Raw genomic sequence first — 25,292 nt, forward strand, 5'->3', positions numbered from 1 at the left:
CAAAATGTGGCATCTTTCAAAGCTCCATGAAACTGGCAATGGCCCAGAGCCTAAGGCAATCAATACTGGTAAACCACAGTATGTGGACCCCAGTGCCACCCCTAACCCCCTTCATGCCAGGGAAGGGGATGGTGCTAACCCAGTCGTATACACTGGTGTGGCCCACTGTGAGTTAGGCATGGCAATCCTACGGCTAACTTGCAGCATCTTACAACTGTAACCACCAGTCTTAGATTTCCCTTCAACCTTGAATGCCATGCTGTCAGGACAGTGCTAGAATCAAAGTTCTGCCACATCTTATTACTACTATAGTCTGGTCCCTGATCATGCCAGGGGAAATCATGGTGCTTCTCTAATTATTCATTAAAAGCTCCATAGTTGAATGGTCAAGGGCCCTCTAATGGCATTTGCCCGATGGCCTGATAGATTGTGCTATGCTCTGCTTCAGAGTGCAATGAGGCAATGGAGGTTCACCATTAAGTTACTGACTCTATCCATGTGAGCGTTCTCTAGTAAACATTGCTCCAGCAAGTCTGATATGTGGGCTGCTTGGCCACTTGCATTGCTTGCAATGACATGTCACATTACAGATTAGAGAAGGAAAACCATTATGATCATCTTAATATTTAAGATGATCCCAAAAGCATGTGAGAAATTTAACAGTCACTCATGATTTTTACAATAAAAAATAAAGTTCAATCTCCACCCAGCACCATTTATAAAAATAAATTCCAGACTGACTAAACACTAAGGTAAAAAGTATCAAACAACATATATAGCATTGAAGTAAAAATGCATTTGTATATAAAATATAAAAAAGTCATAAAAGATTGATAATCTTGAACATGTTGAGATTAAATGTTCTGTGTAACTAAAACTAAAAAAAAGTTAAAACCATAAAATAAGTTGAAAGGCAAGAAAAAGACAAGGATGAAATATTTTCAATACACAGACATAGGGATTAATATTCAGAATACATACAGTATGAAGTGAATGTACCTCGTAGAAGAGCTTCATGAAAACTGGGAAGCCTCAAGGGTGCTTTTCTGTTTATATTGTTTTTAAAATTTTATAATAAGACTAAATGCATTTAATATCCTAGTAAAAGTCTGAGTATCAGTATCTAACAACATAAAAAGCACAAAACAGATTTGTGATTTCTAATATATGATTACAAATTGTATGACCATATATAGTACATTCCACAAGTCAAGAGAGGTAGAAAGGGGAAAAGAAGACCGTGGTTGGGTCTAGTAACAAACAAATACAGAAACAGAGATGATCCACATTAGAGTATATTCTACCAATACCAAGACCAGCCAAAATATACAAAATAAAACTCAAATATTACTCAAGAGAGAGTAGATAATGGCTAAGATTCCTATACTATATCTCAAGGTTACGGGAGCACCCACCCAACTTCACCATGTAGTTTGTGTGTACTGTAGTATGTAGGTTTTTTCAAAAGGACGAAGTATAGAATTTTAATTTTAGATTAATAATTATAAAATTATAGTATACCCATAAAAATGGCTCACTGCTTGTTATTTGTACTAATTTTTAAATCTAGTTTTAAATTTAAGCACTGAGTCACATTTTTATAAGGTAGGCAAAATGTTCTTCCCTCATCAGAAGAAGTCTGGAGACCTTTTTTCCTTGTACTTTTAGAAAAGCTGAAATGAGAGGCTTTAAATGAAGATTTTAGAATTGAAGAGCTAGACTTTCAGGATTCACTAATTACCTAATTTCTAATCTCAATGTTTAGAAAGCCTCACTAAAAGAAGCCATCCCCAAACCAGCCCACTCAGGATTAATACATACCTCTTTTCTTCTAATAGAATTTCTTTAATATAAAATGAAAATAAAATCCTAATAGGTTAAAACAAGCCAAATGCCCACTCTGCATGGGTAAATACTTCACAAAGTCAACTGAATCCAGAGCTATGCCTGAATTGTGCAGGTTCTCAGTGAAGTCATCAGTCATACAATACTAACAAGTCAACTAATTACATATTTAGTAAGCCCTCTAAGAAATGTACCCCAAGAGGCAGTAACCTGTATTTTGTGCCATCTTGAAGACATGCACATTTTATTTTTTCATATAGTGTAACATTTCAATAGAATTCCTTAGCTACTAGGTGATAATGCTTTGGTACTATTCATACAGGATCCCTTATCTTAAAAGATGTGGGTTTTCCCAAAAGAGGAGCTTTCTTCTCCTCTTTAGAGCTTTCTTCTCTTCTCCTCTTTCTTCTTCCTGCTTTAGAAGTCTCATATAAATTAAACACCCTATCAAATAGTAACACAGAGGGAGGTGACACAGGACGCAAGTCTCCTCTCTGTATATTTATTACATTCTCATTCAAGGTATTTACACTAGAAAGCTTAGTGTGGCTTGATTAATATTTCAGTGGTAAAAGTCTGAGTGATCAGAACCTTGGCAAAACCTGAATTCAAAATTGTTAACAAATACTTCTAGTGACAAGCCTAAGAAATTATTACAAGTTTATTATTATGAGGGAAAACAATCATCTTTGAAAGATGCCTCAACCACTGCTTCTCAATATAGAAAGATAAAACGACATAATTAACCCTATCTCTGTCCCCTGAAATTTCCCTAATTTCATTCATTAGAAGCGGATTTAAAGACTTTTAAGAGCACTTTACAGCAGCATTCAGCTTCCTATGAAATACTCATTATCTTAAATATTATGTATACTTTTTTCTCTTTTAGTAAACTCGATACTGGCTTTAGAGCTTGTGGAAATGGAGAAAAGAAGAACCAATTCAATACCATCCTAGAAATTGTCTTTTGGCAGAATAGCAAATATCCAAATCAAAAACAGGATTGGAACTGTTAGGGGCTAAATTGTCTCCCCCGACCCCCAATTTACATGTTGAAGTCCTAAACTCCAGTACCTCAGAATAAAACTGTATTTAGAGACAGGGTCTTTAACGAGGTAATTAAATTAAAATGAAGTCATTAGGGTGGGTCTTCATCCAGTCGGAATGCTGTCCTTATCACAAGAGGAAATTTGGACACAGACAAGCACAGAGGGAAGACAATGTGAAGACAGAGGGAGAAGACAAACACTTAGAAACCGAGGAACAGAACCTGACCTCCAGGATCTCAGAAGGAACCAACCCTGCCAACACCTTGATTTCAGACTTCTAGCTTCCAGAACTGTGAGAAAATAAGTTTCTGTTGTTTAAGGCACTTAGTCTGTAGTACTTTGTTATGGCAGCTCTAGAAAATGAATACAGCCCCTTCTGTCTTTCCAAAATTTAAATAGATTTTTGTTCCCCTTCTCTATAAGCCTCAGTCATCACCCCTCAGTGGAAATGGGTGGAGGCTCTGGCCCTGCTCCTCCAGCTTCTCAGATGCTGCTTTCTTATTGTTGCAGTAAGGTTTAAACAGATGGGCGTTAAGGAGGACTTCCCCCAAATGCCTTTAGAAATAAACCCACAACATATTTTCTGCCTTTTCCCACACGTGAGATTGAATGGGAAAGACAGCTGTCTTGTCAAAACCAGAAGCCATATCCATATCAGAGCTGTCATCTTGAGTGGTAACCGCACGAAAAGGAAGGGCTGGAGAAGTGCTTGATGTGGGGCTGTGGGCGTCGGAGTCGAGAGACTGAGGTTCTTCCTGCAGTTTACTGAGCTGGTGGCTTCTTTATCCCTTTCCAATACAGTTTCCACTTTCTTTGGCTTCAAGATAGAGTCTAGACTGGGGAATGCCCTTTCACCTACCACGTGACTCTAGTTTGTTTGTTTTCTATCCTGCTGGCAGCTTTTCCTGTCTTTTCACAAGTAGCACTCACCCATTGCAGAAGTGCTCTGAAGGAGTCTCCTGGAACTGCAAGTAGCTCTAGAAGTCCTTTCAGCATTTACCATCACTAAAGTGAGAACCGAAGAACCTAGCTCTGCAAATACGGCAGCCTTCTATACTTCAGTACATATTTGGTTTGTAAAAGTCAACATCTTTTCTTCTAGAAATAGTCTTCCAAAAGCCGCCATTCCATCCTCAGTTAACATTCCTGAGGTGTGGCGTGTACACCATGACATTCCCGACCGCACATCCAGGCCCTCCCTCCTCAACTGCCTTATCTAGGGAGACTGTCTTCTGCAGCTGGTTCTCCATGAGAGTTTTTGGTTTTGCTTCTAACAAAGAAGTAGCACACAGCAGAGCTTCAAAAGCGAGGAAGGGGCAGAATCCATGGTTGTGGAGGAGGTAACTGGCATTACAAGGCACTGAAGAATGTTTAGTATCTAAATGCATTCTGGACACTTGGTGGGATGTATAGGATAAGGAAATAAAGATTAAACATATGGCTTCATCTTCATCTAATAGTTTTTTACTGGATTCCTTAGGATTTTCTATTTACAAAATCATGTCATCTGCAAACAAGAGATAATTTTACTTTTCCATTTCCAATCTAAATACTTTCAATTTCACTTTCTTGCCTAACTGCCCTTGTTAGAACCTTCAGTACAATGTTGAATACAACTGGGAAGAGTGGACATTCTTGTTTTGTTTCTTATTTTAAGGGAAACACTCTCATTCTTTCATCATTAAGTATGGTATTATCTGTGAGTTTCGTGTAGGTGCCCTTTCAGACTGAGGAAGTTCCCTTCTATTCCTAGTTTGTTGAATTTCTTTTTAAATCAGGAAAATGTGTTGGATTTTGTCAAATGCTTTTTCTGCATCTATTGAAATGATCATGTGGTTTTCTTTATTGTATTGATATACTACATTAATTAATTTTCAGATGTTAAACTAACTTTAAATTCCTAGGACAAATTTCTTTAGTCATTATGTATAATGTTTTTTATATGCTGCTGGATTCGGTTTGCTAGTATTTTGTGGAGGGTTTTTGTGTCTATATTTATAAAAGATAATGGTCTATTATTTTTTCTTTTTATGTCTGGTTTTGGTATCAAGGCAGACTGATTTGATTTTAAATTCTATGATGACAAACCTCAAAAGGATACTCAACACTTCTCCATAATCCTACCACAGTTCCCTTTAAGTTTACTTTCCCACTCACCCAGACAATTTCTGTCTTGAAAACACACTCTTCTGCCTCCCCACCTTAGCAAATGACCCCAGATAGGAAATATTTCCATGCATTCAATTACTGTTTTCATCTAGGATCAATCATAAGCACACAAACACAAAGATTTGAGCTTAGCTCACAGGCTAGGTCAATGCTAACATATACAAATTTAATCCTCTTGTGGTGAAAACAGAACTGTTCATCTTCCTTTTATTATATTTCCTGTGCTGTAGTTTCCAATATTCTGTATAATGCCATCACAATGCCAAGCTATCAGGGAGTCTTCTGCTATTACATGCAGAATATACTTGAAATATATTTATCATGTATATTATACAATTATCTGAACCCGGCATTAAAGATACAAATTTTAAAATAGTTTGATTAATAAAAAAATTAATTAGACTAAAGTTTACTAGTATTGTGACTATTTAATGTTTGTGAGTCTTAACTTTAAATACTTAACATCATAGGTAATGTATTATTAGAATATGTATCCTGTTAATATGTTCATAATATGGCAAGTTAACAGAAATAGGAAGATTAATATATAAAATAATAATACAATATGCAATTTTTAATACCTCTTTACAATTTTAGATATGATTTAACTGGCATTCTTATAATTACTAATGGCCATAATTAGTGTTATATAAGTTTATAACTATTCTAAATATTGTTCTATAAGAACTGAATAGTCTCTATGTTCAAAACTATAACTTTTTCTTAAAACAAAACGAGACAGGTGTTATTTCAAAGTCTACAGCAACAATAACCTACTACTGTATAATGAACTGCAACAATTGAGAACTAATATTTTTAATATAAGTTATTTCTGGTAAGTCAAAAGAAAATGTGACACACAAAAAAGGCTTGCAGCTTTTAACTTGACATGACTAAAGCAAAAGTTGCTGAATTCCAGAAAAGAGCAGCACAAAAAATGTCAACAAAAGCATTTACTTGTAGTTTGACTAGATACATTATTGAAGAAAAAAAATTTTGAGACAGTTTTCTTGCATTTTCAAACATTGAACATTCTGATAGGCAAATGAACTCTCAAAAACAAAATGGAAAAGTTATAAAACAATTTATATTGCAATAAGAATCTAAAGGATCTAGAGATTTATAATAATGAGAGTATAAAGTTGATATTTATATTTTTAAAAACTGCAAATTATTAACAGATGTTAATTAAAAAGTATCAATCTTATATTTATATATCCAGATAAAATATTATGAGGGCGAAAGCAAGATTATAAATGCATATGATGCTATGACTGAAACTACATTGTATCAGCTAGGATTCATTTTGTTGCAACTGACAGCTTAAGCCAAAAAATTAAAAATTAAAAAGGAAAGAAAAAAAACTATTGGCTCATATACCAAAAGTGAGAAGTATGGCTGACATGAGGCAGAGCTAAATTCAGGACTAAATCAACACAGAAAAATCAGTAGCATTTCTTTACACCAACAACAAACTATCCAAAAAGGAAACCAAGGAAACGATTTCATTTACAATTGCATCAAACATAATAAAATACTTAGAAATAAATTTAACCAAGTAAGTAAAAGACCTGTAAAATGAAAACTATAAAACACTGATGAAAGAAATGGAAGATGACACAAATAAATGGAAAGATATTCAGTGTTCATGGACTGGAAGAACACTGTTAAAATGTCCACATTATGCAAAGTGAGCTACAGATTCAATGCAATCACTATTAAACCCCTGTAACATTTTTACAAAAATAGAAAAAAAAATTCTAAAATTCATAGAGAACTACAAAAGACCCCAAATAGCCAAAGCAATCTTAAGAAGAACAAGTTAAAGGCCTCACACTTCCTGATTTCAAAAATACATTACAAAGCTACAGTAATCAAAACATTATGCTGCTTGAACAAAGAAAGATATACAGATCAACTGAACAGAACAGAGATAAATCCACACATAGATGGTCAACTAATCTTCAACAAGGGCATCAAGAATAGATAATGAGGAAAGGACAGTCCCTCCAATAAGTGGGGTTGGGAAACTGAATATGCACATGTAAAAGAATGGCATTGGACTGTTATCTTACGCCATACACAAAAATTAACTCAAAATGGATTAAAGCCTTAAACATAACACCTGAAACTAGAACTTCTAGAAGACAATAGGGGAAAAGCTTATGACATTGGTCTTGGCAATGATTTCACAGATATGATACCAAAAGCACAGGCAATAAAAGCAAAAATAGACAAGTAGGACTGTATCAAACTAAAAAACTTTGCACAGCAAAGGAAACAATAAAGTGAAAAGGTAACCTGTGGAATGGGAGAAAATATATACAAACCATACATCCGATAAGGGATTAATATCCAAAATATATAAGGAGTTTCTACAGCTCAATAGCAAAGAAACAAATAACCTGATCAAGAAATGGGCAAACAAATAACCTGATCAAGAAATGGGCAAAGGACCAGAACAGACATTTTTCCAAAGAAGACATACAAATGGCCAGCAAGTACATGAAAAAATGCTCAGTGTCACCAACCATCAGGGAAATGCAAATCAAAACCACAATGAGATATCATTTCACACCTGTTAGGATGGTTATTATCAAAAAGTTAAAGGATGACAAGTGTTGACAAGGATGTGGAGGAAAAGGATATCCTTGTACACTGTTGGTGGGAATGTATATTGGTCCAGCCATTATGGAAAACAATATGAAGGTTCCTCCAAAAATTAAAAATAGAAGTACCATATAATCCAACAATCCCACTTCTGGATATATATCCAAAGGAAATAAAAGCCTTATCTCAAAGAGGTATCTGCACTCCCACGTCCACTGCAGCATTATCACAATAGCCAAGAAACAGAAACAAACACTGATGGATGAATGGATAAAGAAATACTAATATATATATTTACTAATATATATGTGTATATATATACACTGATATATATTTGTATATATCAGTGTATATATATACTGATATATATATTTATATATAAAGAAATAGTGACATATATATAAAAGAATTACTGGACTTCCTTGGTGGCCCAGTGGTTAGGAATCTGCCTGCCAATGCAGGGGACATGGGTTCGAGCCCTGGTCCGGGAGATCCCACATGCCACGGAGCAACTAAGCCCGTACACCGCAACTACTGACCCTGCACTCTAGAGCCCGTGAAACACAACTACTGAGTCCGCATGCCACAACTACTGAAGCCCGTGCGCCTAGAGCCCGTACTCTGCAACGAGAAGCTACCACAATGAGAAGCCTGCGCACCGCAACAAAGAGTAGCTCCCACTTGCCCCTAGAGAAAGCCCGCGCACAGCAATGAAGACCCAATGCTGCCAAAATAAGATAAAGAAAGAAATTAATTTATTTAAAAAAAGAAGAATTATTATTCAGCCTTAAAAAACGAGGAAATCCTGTCATTAGTGACAACATGGATGAACCTAGAAAGGCATTGTGCTGAATGAAATAAGTCAGGTGCAGAAAGAAAAATACTGTATGATCTTGCTTAATTTGAAAAAAGTCAGAATCATAGAAGCAGAGAGAATGGTGGTTATCACAGGTGGGGTAGGGAGAGGAAAATGGGGATATTTTCGTCAAAGGGCACAAAGTTTCAGTTATGTGGGATGACTAAGTTCTAGAGACCTAATGTACACTCTGACTATAGTTAGTAATACTGTATTGTATACTTGAAATCTGCTGAGAGTAAAGTTTTTTAAACAACAATAGAAACATTGTTTGCAATCTCCAAATATTAGATAGAAGGTAAATATTCTTTTTTTAAATTTACATTCTTTTTATTTTTGTCTATTTAATCCTTCTATATTTAATTTTTATTTTATTATAGTTGATTTACAATATTACATTAGTTTCAGATGTATAACATAGTGACTCAGTATTTTTATAGCTTATACTCCTTTTAAAGTTATTATAAAATATTGGCTATATTCCCAGTGCTCTACAATATATCCTTAATTTTTTTTTTTTTTCCACACTGTGCAGCATGTGGGCTCTTAGTTCCCCGACCAGGGATCAAACCCGTGCCCCCTGCATTGAGAGTGAGGAGTCTTAACCACTGGACCGCCAAGGAAGTCCCATTATATCCTTATAGCTTACTTATTTTATACATAGTAGTTTCCTCCTCTTAATCACCTACCCCATCTTGCCCCTCCCCCATTCTTCTCCCCACTGGTAACCACTAATTTGTTCTCTGTATCTGTGAGTTTCTTTCTGTTTTGTTATATTAATTCATTTGTTTTACTCTTTACATTCCACATAAGTGGTAACATACAGTATTTGTCTTTTAATATAGTAAATCTTAAGTGTTCTCACCACAGACACACACACACACACACACACACACACACACACACACACACAAAAGGCAACTATGAGAGGTGATGGATATGTTGATAAGCTTGACTGTAGTAACCATTTCATAATGTATATGTACATCAAAACATCTTGTTATACATCTTAAATATAGACAATTCTTATAAAAATAAACTGATTAATTCAGGATTGATTTCATCAGGACTTGGTTTCCCTTAGTCTCTCTACTTTGCCTCCTTCTGCATTAGGTTCAGTCTTAGGTTCCATGTGAAAGAAGATGGCAGCAAGTTCAAGTCCAGTGTGAAAGGAGTGTCTCTTCTCCAGGAGTGTCTCTTCTCCAGGAGTCCACAAAAAACTCAGGGCATCACACTGGTTCTAAGTGGGCATATGTCTATCCCAGTGTCAGTGACTATAGCTGGTGAATATCATGTGCTAATTTTTAGGCATAGGTCACATATCCATCTCTGGAGAAAGATGTAGAGACCACCCCACCCAAAATACAGTGGAGGAGGAAGATTTTCCAGAGGTAAATTGGGGTGGAAGACAAAAAGAGTAGGTATCTATGCAATATTTGAAAATATATATATATCAGAGACAAAAAGTAGAAGAAAATATAGAAAATAAAAATCTTATGGTGATAAAATTATGAATTGTTTTCTCCTCTATCTTCCAAAGTTTTTAAATGGAAATTTAAATATTGTATTATTTCATATAATTATACAATCAATCCTCATTACTTGCAGATTCCATATTTGCAATTCTGCCTACTCACTATAAATTATTTGTAACCTCCAATATCAATATTTGCTGCATGTTTGCAAGGTAACACTCTGCCTTCTTGCTTCAGCTCTCATACTGTAAACAAGTGTCCATTCCATGGTCTATTCAGGGATAATATAAATGTAAAATTACAAAATTAACATTTAAAAGTTATTTCTAAAGATATTTTAGCAACATAACATTATCTATCTTCGAAATAAACATTCTGAAAAACGTATTTAGTATTAGACCTACATATATCAAAATGGTGACGACCTGCAGAAAAATTTGCTGCAGAAAATTAATTTATCAGATTTAGTATTATTTTTCTATACATTTTGTTCATAATTACAGCTTATATATCAGACTTTCAATTAAAATCAGTTATTGAAAATTCTAGAGAACTTTTAAAATATGAAAACAGGTTTCCAAATAAACCACCAAACTATAAATTTTCAATAAAAATGGTTTCAATCTCCATTGGCTCTGTAAACACTTGTGTACCCAAAGTCTTAGTTTCTGATAAATTGTTACTTCTTGTTGCAAAAGTTAAATTGTAAAAATGTTTTATACACTTGTAAATTTTAGAATTGTAAAGCTACATCAGGTAATATGCCAATAATGGCTAATTTTACAGTTACCTTGGAAAATGAAGATAATTAAGGGTTCAATAACCTTAGTCTCTAGGAATGTAATTATAATGTATATAAGAAGGGTCAAGCAATATTCCTAGTTCAAGAAAATTGACCTATAACCTACAAAAACATATATTCCTTTGGAATAAAAATCTGGTTTTCTTTAAATATAACAATATGGACAATACCTCAAACTAGATATTAATTTGTTCCTTTGCTCATTCTTTTTTTTTTTCTTTTTTTTTTTGGCAGCATGCAGGCCTCTCACTGTGGTGGCCTCTCCCGTTGTGGAGCACAGGCTCCAGATGCGCAGGCTCAGCCGCCATGGCTCATGTGCCCAGCCGCTCCACGGCAAGCGGGATCCTCCTGGACCGGGGCACGAACCCGCATCCCCTGCATCGGCAGGCGGACTCTCAACTACTGCGCCACCAGGGAAGCCCCTCATTCATTTTTTTAAACAGATAATTACTGTGTACCTCTCACATGTTGCACAAAAGTTCTAGGTACTAGGGAAACACCAGTGAATAAAAACAGACACAGCAGGCATGAGTTAAAATTCCAGTAAGAGGGGAAACAGACAGTATATATAAGCAAACCAATAAATAATGTCAGATATTGATAAATACTAAAGGGAAATATAGGGTGATACGATAGGAAGGTGTGTGTGTTGGAGGAGGTTTGGTCAAGGAAGGTTTATATGGATGTATGACGTTTGGGCCGAGACTTGAAAATTGAAGACACAGCCCATAAAGAGCCTTGAAAAGAGGAAATTTCTGGCCTATTTGAAGGGCAAAAATGAAGCCAGTGTGACAGGCAGTAAGTGCAGGGAAGATTTCCTGTCCAGATCTACTATCAATTAGGAAAAAATCAGAGAACCAAATAGAAAAACAGCCAACAGACTTGAACAGGTACTTCAAAAAAGAGGCAATCTAAATGACCAACAAATATGAAAAGGTCCTCAAACTTAAGAATTGTAAAGGAAATGCAAATTAAACCTACAATGAGATACCACAACACACCAGCAATGCCAGTGTTAGAAAGACTGACAATGCCAAGTGCTGGCAAAGATATAAACAGACTGGAACTCTCATACACAGTTGGTTGAGTTGCCAATTAGTATGATCATTTGCAAATTTGCTTTTCATTATCTACTAAATTTGAACATACTTCTAAGTACATACATACCAAATATCTATATCTATCTCAAGATATGTACAAGAACATTCATACCCAAAACCTGTAAACAATTCAAATATTTATAATCTGTAGAACAAAAATGAAATGTGGTATACTCATACAGTGGAATACTACATAGCAAGAAGAATGAACAAACTCTTGAGACACAAAACTTGAATGAATCTCAGAAACATACTGAATAAAAGAAGCCAGATATAAGAATACACACTACATGATACCATGTGTGTGTATATACACCTATACATACATATATTTAAAACAAGTGGAACTAATTCGTGGTGTTAAAAGTTAGAATGGCAGTTAGCTTTGGGTCAAGGGGCCATGAGGTAGCTTCTGTGGGGCTGGCAATGCTCTTGTAGGGTCCAGACAACTATGACAGGTAATATGTGAGGGGAAGAGATTCATCCTTAACCTGAATGTGGTTATACGAGTGTATTTACTTTGTAATAATTTTTGAGCTTTTCATCTATAATTTTTGTATATATGGTATAGTTCAACAAAGTATATATTTTTAAAATATATGACAGTATAAAGAATATATTTGAGTAGGGAGATGATGTTTTGGCCCTGGGTAGAAATACGGCTCTGAAGACAAACGGACTTATTCCATGCATGTTTTAGAGATAGAACAGGTAAGACTCATTGCTGTATTGCCTATAGTGAATAAGGGAAAGACAGGGATCAAGATTGACTACTAAGTTTTCAGCTTAAGTAACTAGATCAAAGTTAGTGACATTTATGTTTCCAGAAAGACAGAATGGTTGATCGCATTAGATGTTGTTTGGAATTTCAGTCATGAGGACAGAGAAGTTGCCACTGGATTTAAACATGGAAGTCATTGATGATCTGAGAGCAATGTTAGGTTAGTGCTGGGAATGAAGTCCTGATTGGAGCATGCCGAACTGTAACTATTAAGTAAGGAAGTGAAGAAAAAATTTTAGGTAACTCTTTGAGTAGTTGTTTTTGCTTTCCTGTGAATGGGGCTGAGAGATATGTAAACAGAAGAGAAAGCTTGAAAGCACTGGGGGATCAGAGCAAGTTATGACATGTATATTAAGCAGGTGGTTGAGAGATGGAGCCTGGTATAAAGAAATGAACTTGACTTACCTAATAATTTTGGTGGAAGATTAGGATCCAATACAATTCACCTTATCCTCTACCCCAATACCAGAAAGCTACTTCCTAAGAATCTTCTTTACAGCAAATGGTCAAATTTTTCTATTCTTAAAGTTTTGCTATGTTTGGGGGCGGGGGGGAGTTTCCATTTTTCTCTTCGTTTCTTTTGCTTTAACAGCTTTGAGATATAATTCACATACTACAGAATTCACCCATTTAAAGTATACTATCATTTCTTTTGATGTCCTGGGTTCCTTAATGATGTTCAAGTATTCATTTGTGTCAGTAACATTCAGCGTAAAACAAAAAAAGGTTTTGGAAACAACAGAGAGATATTTTCCTTCTAAACTTTTATTTCAACAATCAATTTTAATATAAAAAGCATTTATTGTACAAAGCAAGATTTCAGACAAACAGAAAACCCATTTCCAATTGTTGATATTCAGGCAAGAACTCATAGAAACATTCTGGAACTGCTATTTTTGTTGTTGTTGCTGCAGTTTTTAACTTTAGGAATCTTACCCTCATTCTATATACCTGCTCTTCTGGATATGTGAGGAAATAAACCTTTACCTTTTAAACCACTATTTGTCTTCCCAATTAGTTGAGGCCAGAAGCATTCTTAGAGAATACAGGCTTAAGGATTAATCTCCAAAATATATAAACATCTCATGCAGCTCAATATTAAAAAAACAAAAAACCCAATCTAAAAATGGGCAGAAGACCTAAATAGACATTTCTCCAAAGAAGACATACAGATGACCAAGAGGCACATGAAAAGCTGCTCAATATCAATAATTATTAGAGAAATGCAAATCAAAACTACAGTGAGGTATCACCTCACACCAGTTAGAATGGGCATCATCAGAAAATCTACAAAACAACAAATGCTGGAGAGGGTGTAGAGAAAAGGGAACCCTCTTGCACTGTTGGTGGGAATGTAAATTGATACAGCTGCTATGGAGAACAGTATGGAGGTTCCTTAAAACACTAGAAATAGAATTACCATATAACCCAGCAATCCTACTACTGGGCATATACCCAGAGAAAACCATAATTCAAAAAGACACATGTGGGGGACCTTCAAGATGGCGGAGGAGCTGAGATCCCAGGGAGAGGACTGGGGTGGGCTGCATGAACACAGCCTGAAGGGGGCTAGTGTGCCACAGCTGGCTGAGAGAGAGTCCAGGAAAAACTTTGGACCTGCCTAAGGCAAGAGACCACTGTTTCAGGGTGCAAGAGGAGAGGGGATTCCTTCCCTGTCTGCCCACAGAAGGCAGAGCACTGCCTAAACAAGCTCCAGAGATGGGAGTGAGCTGTAGCTATCAGCTCAGACCCCAGAGACAGGCATGAAACACTAATGCTGCTGCTGCAGCCACAGAGAATCCTGTGTGCAAGCACAGGTCACTATCCACAGGCCCCACCCTGGGAGCCTGTACAACACGCCACAGTCAGGATCCTGTGATCCAGGGACAACTTCCCTGGGAGAACACACGGGGTGCCTCAGGCTGTTGCAACGTCAACGCCAGCCTCTGCCACCACAGACTCGCCCGGCATTCCAATTGTAACTACCGTATCCCTCCCTTTGCCCTGGCAGGAGTGATCCAGAGCCCCTAATCAGCCGCTGCTTTAACCCCGTCCTGTCCAGGCAGGAAAAGAAGCCTGAGGGCAACCTATATGCAGAGGCACAGCCAAAACCAAAGCTGTACCCCAGGAGCTGTGCGAACAAAGAAGAGAAAGGGAAATTTCTCTGTGCAGCCTCAGGAGCAGCAGATTAAATCCCCACAATAAACGTGAATTACCCTGCATCTGTGGAATACCAGAATAGACAACGAATCAACCCAAAATTGAGGTGGTGGATTTGGGGAGCAATGGTAGACGTGGGGTTTGCTGTCTGCGACTGATTTGTTTCTGATTTTTATGTTTATCTTAGTATAGTTTTTACTGCTTGTTGTCACTGGTGAATTTGTTTATCAGTTGGGTTGCTCTATATTTTTTTTAATAGTTTTTAATTTAACAAATTTTTTTCTCCCTTTTCTTCTGAGCCGTGTGACTGACAGGGTCCTGGTGCTCTGGCCTGCTGTCGCGCCTGAGCCTCTGAGGTGGGAGAGCCTAGTTCAGAATATTGGACCACCAGAGACCTCCCAGCCCCATGTAATATGAATCAACGAGAGCTCTGCCAGAGATCTCCATCTCAATGCTAAGACCCAGTTCCACACAAGGACCAGCAAGCTCCAGTGCTGTACACCCCATGCCAAACAACTAGCAACACAGGAACACAACTCTACCCATTAGCAGAGAGGCTACCTAAAATCATACTAAATTCACAGACATCCCGGAACACACCACTGGACGCAGCCCTGTCCACCAGAAAGACAGGATCCAGCCCCACCTACTAGAACACAGGCACCAGTCCCCTCCGCCAGGAAGCCTACACAACCCACTGAACCAACCGTACCCACTGTGGGCAGACACCAAAAACAAAGGGAACGACGAACCTGCAGGCTGCAAAAGGTAGACCCCAAACACAGTAAGTTAAGCAAAATGGAAAGACAGAGAAATATGCAGCAGATGGAGGAGCAAGGTAAAAACCCACCAGACCAAACAAATGAAGAGGAAATAGGCAGTCTACTGGAAAAAGAATACAGAGTAATGATAGTAAAGATGATATAAAATCTTGCAAATAGAGAAAATACAAGAAACGTTTAACAAGGACCTCAAAGAAAAAGAGCAAACAAACAAGAAAAAGAGCAAACAAACAATGATGAACACAATAAATGAAATTAAAAATTCTCTAAAAGAAAACAATAGCAGAATAACTGAGGCAGAAGAACGGGTAAGTGACCTGGAAAATAAAATAGTGGAAATAACTGCCACAGAGCAGAATAAAGAAAAAAAATGAAAAGAATTGAAGACAGTCTCAGAGACTTCTGGGACATTAAACACACCAACATTCAAATTAAGAGTCCCAGAAGAAGAAGAGAAAAAGAAAGGGTCTGAGAAAATATTTGAGGAGATTATAGTTGAAAACTTCCCTAACATGGAAAAGGAAGTCCAGAGAGCCCCATACAGGATAAATCCAAGGAGAAACACACCAAGACGCATATTAATCAAACTATCAAAAATTAAATATAAACAAAAAATATTAAAAGCAGCAAGGAAAAAACAACAAATAACATATAAGGGAATCCCCATAAGGTTGACAGCTGATCTCTCAGCAGAAACTCTGCAAGCCAGAAAGGAGTGGAAGGATATATTTAAAGAGATGAAAGAGAAAAACCTACAACCAAGATTACTCTACCCAGCAAGGATCTCATTCAGATTCGATGGAGAAATTAAAACCTTTACAGACAAGCAAAAGCTGAGAGAATTCAGCACCACCAAACCAGCTTTACAACAAATGCTAAAGGAACTTCTCTAGGCAGGAAACACAAGAGAAGGAAAAGACCTACAAAAACAAACACAAAACAATTAAGAAAATGGTAATAGGAACAGACATATTGATAATTATCTTAAACATAAATGGATTAAATGCTCCAACAAATACTGGCTAAATGGATATAAAAACAAGACCAATATATATGCTGTCTACAAGAGACCCACTTCAGACCTAGGGACAAATATAGACTGAAAGTGAGGGGATGGAAAAAGGTATTCTATGCAAATGGAAATCAATAGAAAGCTGGAGTAGCAAATCTCATATCAGAAAAAACAGACTTTAAAATAAAGACTATTACAAGAGACAAAGAAGGACACTAAATAATGATCAAGGGATCAATCCAAGAAGAAGATATAACAATTGTCAATATTTATGCACCCAACATAGGAGCACCTCAATACATAAGGCAAATGCTAATAGCCATAAAAAGGGAAATCGACAATAACACAATAATAGTAGGGAACTTTAACACCCCACTTTCACCAATGGACAGATCATCCAAAATGAAAATAAGTAAGAAAACAGAAGTTTAAATGATACATTAAACAAGATGGATTTAATTGATGTTTATAGTGCATTCCATCCAAAAACAACAGAATAATCTTTTTTCTCAAGTGCTCAAGGAACATTCTTCAGGATAGATCGTACCTTGAGTCACAAATCAACCCTTGGTAAATTTTAAAAAATTGAAATTGTATCAAGTTTCTTTTCTGACCTCAGCGCTATATGACTAGATATCAATTACAGGGAAAAAATGTAAAATATACAAACACATGGAGGCTAAATAATATGCTACTAAATAATCAAGAGATCACTGAAGAAATCAAAGAGGAAATCAAGAGTACATAGAAACAAATGACAGTGAAAACACAATGACCCAAAACCTATGGGATGCAGCAAAAGCAGTTCTAAGAGGGAAGTTTATAGTAATAAAATCCTACCTCAGGAAACAAAAGAAATCTCATATAAACAACCTAACCTTACACCTAAAGCAATTAGAGAGAGGAACAAAAAAACCCCAAAGTTAGCAGAAGGAAAGAAATCATAAAGATCAGATCAGAAATAAATGAAAAAGAAATGAAGGGAACGATAGCAAAGTCAATAAAACTAAAAATAAAAGCTGGTTCTTTGAGAAGATAAACAAAATTGATAAACCACTAGCCAGACTCATCAAGAAAAAAAGGGAGAAGACTCAAATCAACAGAATTAGAAATGAAAAAGGAGAAGTAACAACTGACACTGCAGAAACACAAAGATTCATGAGGGATTACTGCAAGAAACTATATTCCAATAAAATGGACAACCTGGAAGAAAGGGACAAATTCTTAGAAAAGCACAATCTTCCAAGACTGAATCATGAAGAAATAGAAAATATAAAGAGACCAATTCCAAGCACTGAAATTGAAACTGTGATTAAAAATCTTCCAACAAAGGAAAGCCCAGGACCAAAGGCTTCCCAGGTGAATTCTATCAAACATTAGAGAAGAGCTAACACGTATACTTCTCAAATTCTTCCAAAATATAGCAGAGGGAGGAACACTCTTAGTTTTATTCTACAAGGGCACCACACCTTAATACCAAAAGCAGACAAAGATGTCACAAAAAAAGAAAACTACAGGCCAATATCACTGATGAACATAGATGCAAAAATACTTAACAAAATACTAGCAAACAGAATCCAACAGCACATTGAAAGGATAATTCACCATGATCAAGTGGGGCTTACCCCAGACATGCAAGGATTCTTCAGTATTCGCAAACCAATAAATGTGATAAACCATATTAACAAACTGAAGGATAAAGACCATATGATCATCTCAACAGATGCAGAAAAAGCTTCTGACAAAATTCAACAGCTATTTTATGATAAAAACTCCCCAGAAAGTAGGCACAGAGGGAACTTACCTCAACATAATAAAGGCCATATATGACAAACCCACAGCCAACACTGTTCTCAATGGTGAAGAACTGAAACCATTTCCTCTAAAATCAGAAACAAAACAAGGATGCTCACTCTCACCACTGTTATTCAACCTAGTTTTGGAAGTTTTAGCCACAGCAATCAGAGAAGCAAAGGAAATAAAGGGCATCCAAATTGGAAAAGAAGAAGTAAAACTGTCACTGTCTGCAGATGCCATGATACTATACATAGAAAATCCTAAAGATGTTACCAGAAAACTACTAGAGGTAATCAACGAATTTGGTAAAGTAGCAGGATACAAAATTAATGCACAGAAATCTATCACATTCCTATACACTAATGATGAAAAATCTGGAAGAGAAATTAAGGAAACACTCCCATTTACCACTGCAACAAAAAGAATAAACTACCTAGGAATAAACCTACCTAGGGAGACAAAAGACCTGTATGCAGAAAACTATAAGACACTGATGAAAGAAATTAAAGATGATACAAACAGATGGAGAGATATACCATATTCTTAGATTGGAAGAATCAACATTGTGAAAATGACTATACTACCCAAAGCAATCTACAGGTTCAATGCAATCCCTAGTAAACTACCAATGCCATTTTTCACAGAACTAGAACAAAAAAATTTCACAATCTGTATGGAAACACAAAAGACCCCGAACAGTCAAAGCAATATTGAGAAAGAAAAACGGAGTTGGAGGAATCATGCTTCCTGACTTCAGACTATACTACAAAGCTACAATAATCAAGACAGCATGGTACTGGCACAAGAACAGAAATAGAGATCAATGGAACAGGATAGAAAGCCCAGAGAAAAACCCACACATATACGGTCATCTTATCTTTGATAAAGGAGGCAAGAATATACAATGGAGAAAAGACAGCCTATTCAGTAAGTGGTGCTGGGAAAACTGGACAGCTACATGTAAAAGAATGAAATTAGAACACTCCCTAACACCATGCATAAAAATAAACTCTAAATGGATAGAAAACCTAAATGTAAGGCCAGACACTGTCAACCTCTTAGAGGAAAACATACGAAGAACACTCTTTGACATAAATCACAGAAATATCCTTTTTGACCCACCTCCTAGAGAAATGGAAATAAAAACAAAAATAAACAAATGGAACCGAATGAAACTTAAAAGCTTTTGCACAGCAAAGGAAACCATAGACAAGACGAAAAGACAACCCTCAGAATGGGAGAAAATATTTGCAAATGAAGCAACCGACAAAGGATTAATCGTCAAAATATTCAAGCAGCTCATGCAGCTCAATATCAAAAAAACAAACAACCCAATCCAAAAATGGGCAGAAGACCTAAAGAGACATTTCTCCAAAGAAGATATACAGATTGCCAACAAACACATGAAAGTATGTTCAACATCACTAATCATCAGAGAAATGCAAACCAAAACCACAATGAGGTATTACCTCACACCAGTCAGAATGGCCATCACCAAAAAATCTACAAACAATAAATGCTGGAGAGGATGTGGAGAAAAGGGAACCCTCCTGCACTATTGGTGGGAATGTAAATTGATATAGCCACTGTGGAAAACAGTATGGAGGCTCCTTAAAAAATTAAAAATAGAACTACCATACAACCCAGCAATCCCACTACTGGGCATATTCCCTGAGAAAACCATAATTCAAAAGTAGTCAAGTACCACAATGTTCATTGCAACACTGTTTATAATAGCCAGGACATGGAAGCAACCTAAGTGTCCATGGGCAGATGAACGGAAAAGAAGATTTGGCACATATATACAATTGAATATTACTCAGCCATAAAAAGAAACAAAACTGAGTTATTTGTAGTGAGGTGGATGGACCTAGAGTTTGTCATACTGAGTGAAGTAAGTCAGAAAGAAAAAAACAAATACTGTATGCTAACACATATATATGGAATCTGAAAAAAAAAAACTTTTTTCTGATGAACCTAGGGGTATGGCAGGAATAAAGATGCAGGCATAGAGAATGGACTTGAGGACATGGGGAGGGGGAAAGGTAAGCTGGGACAAAGTGAAAGAGTAGCACTGACATATATACACTACCAAATGTAAAATAGATAGCTAGTGGGAAGCAGCTGCATAGCACAGGGAGATCAGCTCGGTGCTCTGTGACCACCTGGAGGGGTGGGATAGGGAGGTGGGAGGGAGACACAAGAGGGAGGGGATATGGGGATATATGTATATGTATAGCTGATTCAGTTTGTTATTCAGCAGAAACTAACACAACATTGTAAAGCAATTACACTCCAAAAAAGATATTTTAAAAAAGATAACAAAGAGAAAAAGAAAAAAACACACATGCACCCCAATTCATTGCAGCACTATTTACAATAACCAGGTCATGGAAGCAACCTAAATGCCCACTGACAGACGAATGGATAAATAAGATGTGGTACATATATAGAATGGAATATTACTCAGCCAAAAAAAGGAACCAAATTGGGACATTTGTAGAGACATGGATGGACCTAGAGACTGTCATACAGAGTGAAGTAAGTCAGAAAGATTAAAGCAAATATCGTATATTAACACATATATGTGGAATTTAGAAAAATGGTACAGATGAACCGGTATGCAAGGCAGAAATAGAGACATAGGTGTAGGGAACAAACATATGGACACCAAGGTGGGAAAGCAGGGGGTTGGTGATGGGGGGGGTGAATTGGGAGATTGGGATTGACATATATATGCTAATATGTATAAAACAGATAACTAATAAGAACCTGCTATATAAAAAATTAATTTAATTTAATTAAAAACAAAGGAATACACCCTTGGTCGTCGAGGTCTTGAATCTGAGCTGCTGATTCTTGGAGGATATTATGTAGTCACGCCTATTGGTACCACTACAAATTCAGAGACTTCAACCTCAGATGAGGCCTCAGCACATCTTTAAGGCTATCCTTTTTATGTATTCTCTTTTTCCTCTTGCAATTCTTCAGTGATTATTCTAAACCTTTTTAAATCTCAGACCATTCTCCTCAGTCTCAAAGGATAAACTTTCCTCCTACATTACAAGGATTATCTCTGTCATTTCCCACCTCAATACCTAAAAGCTTATGTAAAACTGTTCTCTCACTTGCTTGCTGCTGTTTCAGACCTCAATTCTATTTTCTTTGTTCTAAAATACTTCTTGAGGGTTTGCTATGAGCCAGATAATGCTAAAGGAAAGACAAAATTCCTCTCCTCAAATAACATTAAGTGCTATTATGAGACCAATGCAGAATGATTTGGAAGTGTATGGGGCACACCTGACTCCAGGTAGGGGGTGTGTCAGGCTACTGAGAAGAGGTGATGTCTAAGCCAATCTGAAAAATTACTGAGTAAGAGTCAATGCCCCTACCGTGTGCCCCCAGCAATCTCTACCCCCTCTCCATGCCGCTCAACACACTGTATTGTAGTTTATTTAATGAGGTCCTCTACAAGACAAGGAAAATCCACTGGCAACTCAGTCTATCTTGTTAACCAGTGTATCCCTAGCACTTAAAAGAATACTTGCCAAAGAGAAGCACTGAGTGAATATTTATATTATGAGATAATGAAAATAATATGAACTTCAGCGTTAAAGCTGTCCTAGATAGTAACAATATTCAAATTATTTAAAAACTAGTATGGCTGTTTGTGTATCAGTTGAATATCAATCGTAGCTCTGGATTTAAATTTTGGCTTCATTTCCTATGAGATTTTAAAATTAAGGCAAATCAGTTAAATAATCTATCATTTTACCATCTGTTCATGTTGATGGTAATAATATTATAATTCATAGGATGGTTTTAATGATGAAATGAAAAAGCATATGAAAAAACCCATTTCAGTGCTGCTACACTAAATACATATAATAAGTGTTTGACTTCCTTTCTAGACTGCTTTTAAATGAGCTATATTTATAGTTAGATAAGAAAATTAAAATATGCAGAAACCAATGCAGAATGAGAGCACTCTATTTAGTCTTTCCTTCATGATTTTTCTCAAGTGCTCAACTTAACAAATGATTAGGTAGTTTGCTTCTAAACTTAAAATGCATTTCTCCTTAATCTTCTCTATAATGTAAATTTAAAATTTGCTGTTCATTCATACCTAATTAACCAATTTGTGCCTGTATGTCAACCTTAGATTATATTTAACAATTCAACAGGAATTTAAGAGCCTATTATCAGTGCAAAGTTGTAATTTATCTTTATCATTCAGGGACTACTTTATGCAGACACTGCTGGGTAGCTTCTAGCTCAATAAATGCTCCAAGATGCTTAATATTTTCTTTTCTTTTTTTGTTTTAATAATGAGTATAACTGATGGATTTCATCCAAAATAAGAAATCAAAGTATTGATAGAATGGAAAGAAACAGCTTACTGGCATATTTAAAGGATGGTATCTTTTGCAGCTTTAAATTGTTTCCAGGAAAAAGTTTACAAATAAGTAGAAATCTGATAAATTGTGCTAAATGCCAACTTTAAACCTTAGTAATCAGTTTATATGCTTTATGTCTATATTGGATGGCTGCAAGAATCCTAGTATTTTCTATTATTCAGTATATTAAGACTTGTGAGAATAAAACAACAGATCAAACAAGAATAATTAAGTTCTTCAGGCTGGCTACCAAATGCAATACTGTTATAAAAAGATTAGAATTATATCAGTAGGTTGAACAAGGAGAGCATTAATTTCAGAGCAGCTTAGTTATTTCTCCCTACATGTGCCCATTCTCAATTGACCTTTATCTAAGCCATATTGTCATGTAAATCACACAGCTGATTTGCTTAAAGGTAAAATTTCTTCCACTAATACTGCAGATACGGTACTCTACTCGGGCCTCTCACTGTTGTGGCCTCTCCCGTTGCGGAGCACAGGCTCCAGACGCACAGGCCCAGTGGCCATGGCTCATGGGCCCAGCCGCTCTGCGGCATGTGGGATCTTCCCGGACCGGGGCACAAACCCGTGTCCCCTGCATCGGCAGGTGGACTCCCAACCACTGCGCCACCAGGGAAGCCCCGATAATGATTTTTTAACATTTTATTAGTGATTGATTTAGAGACCTTTAGTTACCTATTTTTTCTTTTGTTGCCTATGCTTTTGGTGTCACATCCAAGAAATTGTCAAATCTAATGTCATGAAGCCCTCCCCCTATTTTTCTTCTAAGTGTGTCATAGTTTTAGTTGTTACATTTAGGTCTTTGATCCATTTTGATTTAATTTTTCCAGTGTGAAATAAGGGTCAAACTTCATTGTTTTGCATACCAATATTCAGTTTTTCCAACCACATTTCCCCATGGGATGGTCTTGGCACATCTGTTGAAAATCATATATGTGAGGATCTTTTTGTGCTCTCCATTCTATTCCATTGGTCTATATGTATGTCTTTACACCAGTACAATGTTTTGATTCTGCAGCTTTGTAATATGTTTTGAGGTCAGCAAATGGGAAGCCTCCAGCTTTGTTCGTCTTTCTCAAGATTGTTTTGGCTATTTGAGTTCCCTTGAGATTCCATATTAATTTTAAGATGAATATTTTCAATTTTGGTTTTATTTCTGATAATAGCCATCCTAATGAGTGTGATGCTAATAATTTTATTCAATCATCTATTTCATTAATGTATTTTTTTTTATTCTATGAGTTAGTGAGGGAAACCTGTTAAAATCTTCCAGTATTGTGGGCATGTCTCCTAGTTCTGCCTAGTTTTGCTTCATATGTTCTGAAGCTGGTATCCATTATCTGAAGATATAGGATCCTCTTTTAAATGTGATATCATTTTAGGACAAGTAAGAAGTAGAGCCATAATTCTCACACTAATATTGAAAATTTTTCTGGAGTTCCCCAATTCTCTGAGAATTTTTAAATTTAGAAAAGATGTCAAATGATAATCTAAGAAAGTAAATATTCTAAAATCATAATCAGGGTTAACTGAATGAAAACTTATAAAGGAGTAAAGATATCCAATTTCAATGTCTGAGCTGGCAGTGTTTCTAGAAGCTGGTGGTAAAATAGGCTAGGCTAGACTAAGAATAGACTTTTAAAACAAGCCAAGGAGTCATTCCAGGAGTTTAAGAGGAGAAACGTAATGGTAAGATTTACATTTTTAAAAGACCATTTAGCTATCCATATAAAGAATGACTTGGAAACTAAAAAACAAAAAGTTAGAACTAATTAAAGGAAACTATTATAATAGTTGGATAGGAAACTGTGGCATAGTAGAGACTATGAAAAAGATCCAAAAGATTAGCTAAATGGTAAAATCTACAAATCAGGTGATCAGACTGGCTATGGGATGAGAGGGACGGGGTTATTAAAGCCAAAAGGGAATGACATAAAATGACGGTCAAGAGAAAATGATTAACAAAATATAAGTGAATTAAAAAAAAACACACATCTTTTTGTTTTTGGAATTTTAAGAATCAACTGACTATTCACAGACAACTGAAAAACCTACAGTTGGAAATTATGTCTGTAATTTTGCAACTGTTACAAAGTCAATGATTTCACTTTTATATCATGTGAGCTGTGAAATGGGTTTGGAAATTTTCCCTCTCTTTTGCTACATAGTCTACTTGAAAAATATAATTTAACTTCTTTCTATACATCTTACTGAAGTTTAATGTCATCCTTTCATTGCTGTTTATTTGGTAGCTTTATAAAAATGTCTTTCCTCTGAAAAGCTGACTTTATCTTCTTGGTTTTTATAGTGTATATGTGACAGTCACAAAATAAAATTATTTCTTCCTCTCTTCCCATTTTAAACAGGGGAAAAAGTTTATTTTCTTCATAGGCATATATAGAAACTGTCATGAAAAAAAATTAATGGGAAGTAATT

At 36.1% G+C, this 25,292-nt stretch overlaps 1 protein-coding gene and 1 pseudogene across 1 annotated transcript in view; both read right to left on the minus strand.

Moving 5' to 3' along the window:
- Positions 1-25,292, minus strand: part of ZCWPW2 (zinc finger CW-type and PWWP domain containing 2) — a 138,952-nt gene that overhangs the window by 108,777 nt on the left and 4,883 nt on the right. The window lies entirely within an intron of this gene.
- LOC132527882 (SIN3-HDAC complex-associated factor-like) lies at positions 3,320-4,020 on the minus strand (annotated as a pseudogene).

This window comes from Lagenorhynchus albirostris, chromosome 10, assembly GCF_949774975.1.
Source record: "Lagenorhynchus albirostris chromosome 10, mLagAlb1.1, whole genome shotgun sequence".
Classification (NCBI taxonomy): domain Eukaryota; kingdom Metazoa; phylum Chordata; class Mammalia; order Artiodactyla; family Delphinidae; genus Lagenorhynchus; species Lagenorhynchus albirostris.